Below are 6,310 nucleotides of genomic sequence, written 5' to 3' on the forward strand. Positions count from 1 at the left end.
GCGGTTAGACCGGTCGGATAACCGGTCAGACCGGTTGCGGTGCAACCGGAACCTTTGACTATGTTTTGTTGCCCCCCGAGCGTAGAAGTACTAAACTTAGTTTCTGTGCTCTTGCTAGGGAAATTTGGCTCAACAATTTCGGCTTGGGACAGCCGAATTGTATCTTGACTAGCAACATTATGCAAAATTTCGCAAGGATTACTAGTCGGCTTTTCAATAGCCGATTTTTGAATAACAGGAATTGCAACTGAACTATCTTTCTTATCAATCAAATGCTTGACAAAACCAGATAGAATGTCAGATAAAGTACCTGAAGATTGCATCTCCATTAATACATCAATGGTAGATGGTGTCTGCAACTCCTTTATCTTAACGACTCCATGCTCTGTTGTACGAAAGCAAGACAAAAGTAGACCTTCGACTGCTTTGTCGTATTCTCGCCGATACTCTTCAAGTAGTTCTTCAGACGATGCTGGATTGCTAGGGTTTGACAAATCGGCCATGATAGCCTGATTCTCGTTCCCCAGCGGAGTCGCCAATTTGTGTTGACGCCTTTTACGGGCCAACACATGATCGCGCTAGGTCGCGCGACGCGAGGAGGAGCTCCTTGCAGCACCTCCTGCGTGGAGCGGTCAGACCGGTCAGAGGGACCGGTCAGACCGGTCGCCGTGCAGAACGGCGATGATCCTATGAACGCTCGCCCGGGAGGGACCCCGTCGGGGCAAGCGCATGTAGGGTTACCCTAGGCTCGGCAGGCCAGCTAGGGCGTCCTCAAACGCCATGGAGACGAGAGAAGAACAGCATGTCGAGGTTGGAAAAGTAGGGTAAAGATAAAAAAGACAAAAGATGTGTTTTTGATAGATTCGATTGGGTTCCTCTTCAATCGGCCGTGACCCTTTATATTTATAGGGTGGGGGAAGACTTACCCCGCCAGAAATCCTATTTACAGATCTAAATCTATTAAGAACTCTAATTGTACTCGGACTCCTCCTAGACCGGTCAGACCGGTCGGACCTACCGGTCAGACCGGTTGGTCATGCCATACAGTCTACAGACGCCTAGACCGGTCAGACCGCCTGGACACACCGGCCAAACCGGTCTGTTCAGGTTGCTGCCAATTTTGGTCGTCAACATATGAAAAAGTATGTTGACGCCTTTCAGGATCAACACACGAACGCACTCGAACGTGCGGCGCGAAGAGGCAGCTCGCTGCAGCGCCTCCTGCGTAGACCGGTCAGACCGGTCCCTTGGAGCGGTCAGACCGGTTGCCGCCGGCAGATCGGTGACGAAGCCTACGAACGTTAGCCCGGGAAGACCCGTCGGGGCAGGTGCACGTAGGGTTGTTCTAGGGTCGGCAGGCCACCTAAAACGCCCTCAATCGACGTAGAGACGACGGAGGAACAGTAAATAGTAGATTGGAAAAGCTAGGTCAAGAGAAAAATAAAAAGATAAAAGTTGTATTGATTTGATCGATTGGATGCCCTAATCGGCCGTGACCCTTTATATTTATAGGGTGGGGTGGACTTATCCGCAAAAAATTCTATTACAGATCTAAATCTACAAAGAGTTCTAGTTGTACTCGGATTCCAGGTAGACCGGTCTGACCGGTCAGACCGCTTAAAAGCACCGGTCAGACCGGTCTGTTCGACCAGTGCCAATTTTGGTCGTCAACATATGCCCCCCTGTTTTTTGGTGATGCTAGCATGCCAAAAAAACAAGCCTCTGGATCAAAATTGTCTAAGGACGATGATAAATATGCATCGGCCATATTTTGTTCTAAGGGCGATAAATTCTATCGGCCATATCTTGCTTCTTTTTCAAGCTGATGACGAAACAACTTGCTTAGGACTCCATACCTGCTTCATGGTCGCCGACCTTGCTGGTACAACCTTCACTTGCTGTTCCATAGACTCCTTGCGCATCCGCTGCAGCCTTCTTTTTTGGGTGTGAGACAAGCTTGAAGGGCACCACCTCGGCTGTAAATACATGTTGTCTTTCTTTATGGCTTTCTCACCCTCCTTGCTGCAATCAGGTTTGCTTTTGACCAGATTATTGCTAGCAACAATCGGTCTTTGAGAGGCACCATAACTTGGATATATAGAAGAATATTGAATAAAATATCGATGCATATACATTCTACTATAATCCATAGGTGTGTAATAGTAAGGATACGACCAGAACCATGGAGCAATCGGCCCACCAAATGAATATGGCGCAAAAACATTATTACCTTGCTGCACATGAGAAGCCGATTGCTCACGATGCTCCGATGATGGATTTGTATCTTTAGCTTGATCTGGTCGCTTCTTCTGTTTCTGAGTAGCTCCTTTCTCCTCATACTTGGCCAAGAGTTGCTTGAAACTCGGCCTCTCCTTTTTGTTTTTTCTGGAATTTTTTTTAGAAATCCCAGATGGACCGGTCAAACCGGTCTCCAGACCGGTCTGAGCATATCTGGCGTCCTTCTTCTGTTCTTGCCCCCCCCCCCCCCGAGCGCTGAATTCTTCGATGAATCTTCAAGGACCTTCTTTGCTGGAGCTTCCTGATGAGATTTCGAAGGCTCAGACCTTTCTTCACCAATAATTATATTTTTTCCTTTTGTTGACTCGGCTTGATTTGGCCGAATTAACACTTTAGGATTACTCAATTCAAGCACATGTGTATGTGCAGGGAAAGGATTCTGATCCACCTGCATTTATGGAACAATTATTCGACCTTCGTTAACAGCCGATTGAATTTGCCTTCGAAGCACATTGCAATCATTAGTCGCATGAGACAAAGTATTATGAAATTTGCAATAAGCTCGCCGCTTTAATTCTTCAAGCGGCGGTATGACATGCGACATCTTGATGTACCCATTCTTATATAATTCATCAAATATCCTCTCACATTTGGATACATCAAAAGTAAATCTTTCTTGCCGATCTTTATGAATCGGCTTAAGAGAACCGCAAATGCAAGGTTTATCATTAGAGGACCAAACAAATTCAGCGGTATAAACATCTTTACCTTCATCGTCCGAACAATTGGAATCACACCCGAGCACATAAACAGGACGATTAGGTTTTTCATTGGACTTTTGAGAATCTCTAGCTTTAGCCCGGCTTTCATTAGCCAGAGCCTTTTGTAAGACTTGACTAACATCTAGAAATTATTGTCCCTCTAGCTTTGCTTTATGAAAATCAAGTAAACCAGCAAAAGCTAGATCAGCTAAATCTCTATCAGAAATTGTCAAACTATAACATCGGTTTCTAGTATCAATAAAACTTCTAATATACTCAGAAACACCTTCATGTATCTTTTGCTTAACCGATGTGAGATGTGACAATTTCAATTCAGTTTCACCACTAAAGAAATAATCATGAAATTTTTGCTCTAAATCAGCAAAAGTGAAAACTGAATTGGGTGGCAATGAAATAAACCATGTAAATGCAGCACCCGATAGAGATAAAGGAAATAACCTCAATTTATAAATATCATTAGTGCTAGCTTCACCACATTGTATAATAAATTGACCTATATGCTCCAATGTAGTTCTACTATCATCACCAGTGAATTTAGCAAATTCAGGAATTTTAAACCCTTGAGGATATGCAACATAATCGTAATTCTCAGGGTATGGCCTTTGATAAGATCGGCATTTGGCTTTAGGCTCTATACCAAAAGTTTGCCGAAATATCTTAATCACCTCCTCTTTGTTACTACCTGATCCAACATCATCGGCGTTAAGCCGATTTGTGATCGGTGGACTACTAGGTTGAGCAAAGTTCGGCAGTGTGGAATGTCGCAACGAACTTGCTGCCCCATATGGCACATTGGCATGAGGTGATGCATTATAATTAATTCGGTTTTGCTGATTAGCCGAATTAGTCACAATAGCATTATTAGTTGGAATTGCCGAACCACGAATTGTCTTATCGGTATTAGATGTAGACGCATTATTACCGACAGACTTCATACCAAGATGTATTTCAATTCTGCTAAAACGATCATCAAACATATCATGCATATTTTGACCAATAAATTCCAACTTATTATTCACATGAGAAGAAACAGCATCATCTATAGCATTAGCTATTTCAGAATTAAGGACAAGCTGCTTGTTCTCATCAAAATTTATCTCAAACTATGAAGCATCGAAGCCGGCATCTGTCGTGACCTTCCCTTGTCGGTCGATGGAGAAGTGCGAGATGTACTGCTTAATGGCTTCTTCCTCCAGCTTCTGGATCTCCTTCTCCTTCTCCTCTCTGATATTCTTTTGGATGTCATCAAGAGCCTTCTGTTGTTTGGCCGAAAGTTGCTGAACAGTCGGCCTTTGGATGTTGGCGGCATCAACATCGCTAGGTTTAGGAATTTTACCGGCCATGGCAGCCGATTGATTCTTTCCCTAGCGGAGTCGCCAAAAAGTATGTTGACGTCTTTCAAGATCAACACACGAACGCACTCGAACGTGCGTCACGAAGAGGCAGCTCGCTGCAGCGCCTCCTGCGTAGACCGGTCAGACCGGTCCCTTGGAGCGGTCAGACTGGTCGCCGCCGGCAGATCTGTGACGAAGCCTACGAACGTTAGCCCAGGAAGACCCGTCGGGGCAGGCACACGTAGGGTTGTTCTAGGGTCGGCAGGCCACCTAAAACGCCCTCAATCGACGTAGAGACGACGGAGGAACAACAAATAGTAGATTGGAAAAGCTAGGGCAAGAGAAAAATAAAAAGATAAAAGTTGTATTGATTTGATCGATTGGATGCCCTAATCGGCCGTGACCCTTTATATTTATAGGGTGGGGTGGACTTATCCCGCAAGAAATCCTATTACAGATCTAAATCTACAAAGAGTTCTAGTTGTACTCGGATTCCAAGTAGACCGGTCTGACCGGTCGGTGTTGCCAGACCGGCTACATGGTCCAGACCGGTCAGACCGCTCAAAAGCATCGGTCAGACCGGTCGGTGTTGCTAGACCGGCTACATGGTCCAGACCGGTCAGACCGCTCAAAAGCATCGGTCAGACCGGTCTGTTCGACCAGTGCCAATTTTGGTCGTCAACACTTATGGTTCACCAGCGACCACAGGGAAACCCGAGGAGCAGGTGCAGGGTCGGTTCTAGGTGACTGGGGCAGGTTAGTCAAGAGGACTATGTTTTATTATGCTTACGACAGTAATACAAGAGAACTGAATTTGTGAAAGCTGATTCATATCTACTCTATGTGGGTGCTACTGGTGAATTTTAACCGGTTTATGTGGCATTTTATATGCAGTCGGTATGGAATTTCTGTACATGCAATGACAGCAGTGGTCAGAGCTTATGATGGCAAGGGTCTTGAAACGGTGCTTACAAACAACTTCCTTGATTTTCTTGGGTTGGCATCACCAAATAAATTGATATGGTAATCCAATTCGACTTAGTAGTTTATGATTTATCAGTTTCACTTCATGTGGAAATAGCATACTTCACTAGCATAGTTTGTTCAGTAAATTGAAATGCGTCAATTTAAACTAAAGCAATATGCAAGTAGTTTGGATAACAAACCTAAACACTGCCTGAATTACATCTACCTATGGGGTATTTTCAAAAGATGAATTAATAGGTCAATTTATTTTGACTACTTACTGGTCCTACTTTACATAAAGGAGTATAGTCATAAACAAGTGAGGTGATTTAATTGCTTAGGTTTGGTCAAGTCAATAAGAACTTGTCAATGTCTGTGTTGCTAATTAAGCATAAATGACAACATCTACCTACCTGTTCATTCTTCCAATGACAGATCATACGAAGACCAATTGTGGGCTCGCATTGTTGACCTTCCAGTTGTGGCAGAATCTGTTGGGAGTGGTGATGAGGTGGCAAACAAGATCCTACACAATTCAGTTGCTGAACTAGCTTCTAATGACAAAGATGTAGTGCAAAGGCTTGAGATGCATTAACGTTTGTTGGATGCAAAGTGCCGAGTGAACTAAGATGAGTTTTTACTTTAAAAAATGTATAAAAAAATGAGGAACGTGAGGTTAACATTTGTATTTATCGGTGTGAGTATGGATATATGGATGATCCTGCAATAAGTTATCTTGCATATTTCATTAGGAAAAACTCCAACTTACTCCCTTCAAGTATAAACAAAGTCTAAATAACCCACTAAGCTATAACTTGGTTCAATTTACTTCATGAACTATGCAATTTAGTCCATTTTACCCTCATATATAATTTGTTTTTTTGTTTCTCCATACACAAGTTGAATTTTAATTTCAAATTTTGCAGGATAGTAGAGACATCACAATGCATATTAAAAAAATTTATAATTTTTTATCATTTTTTCCTATAA

General features: G+C 43.3%; 1 long non-coding RNA gene across 1 annotated transcript; it reads left to right on the top strand.

Moving 5' to 3' along the window:
- Positions 1-5,038: 5,038 nt before the first annotated feature.
- Positions 5,039-6,036, top strand: LOC120687768. Its single transcript, XR_005680831.1, has 3 exons — positions 5,039-5,110; positions 5,249-5,377; positions 5,756-6,036. It is a non-coding gene; the product is annotated as an uncharacterized LOC120687768 (long non-coding RNA).
- The last annotated feature ends 274 nt before the right edge of the window (positions 6,037-6,310 follow it).

The sequence above is a fragment of the Panicum virgatum genome, chromosome 9N, assembly GCF_016808335.1.
Source record: "Panicum virgatum strain AP13 chromosome 9N, P.virgatum_v5, whole genome shotgun sequence".
Lineage (NCBI taxonomy): Eukaryota > Viridiplantae > Streptophyta > Magnoliopsida > Poales > Poaceae > Panicum > Panicum virgatum.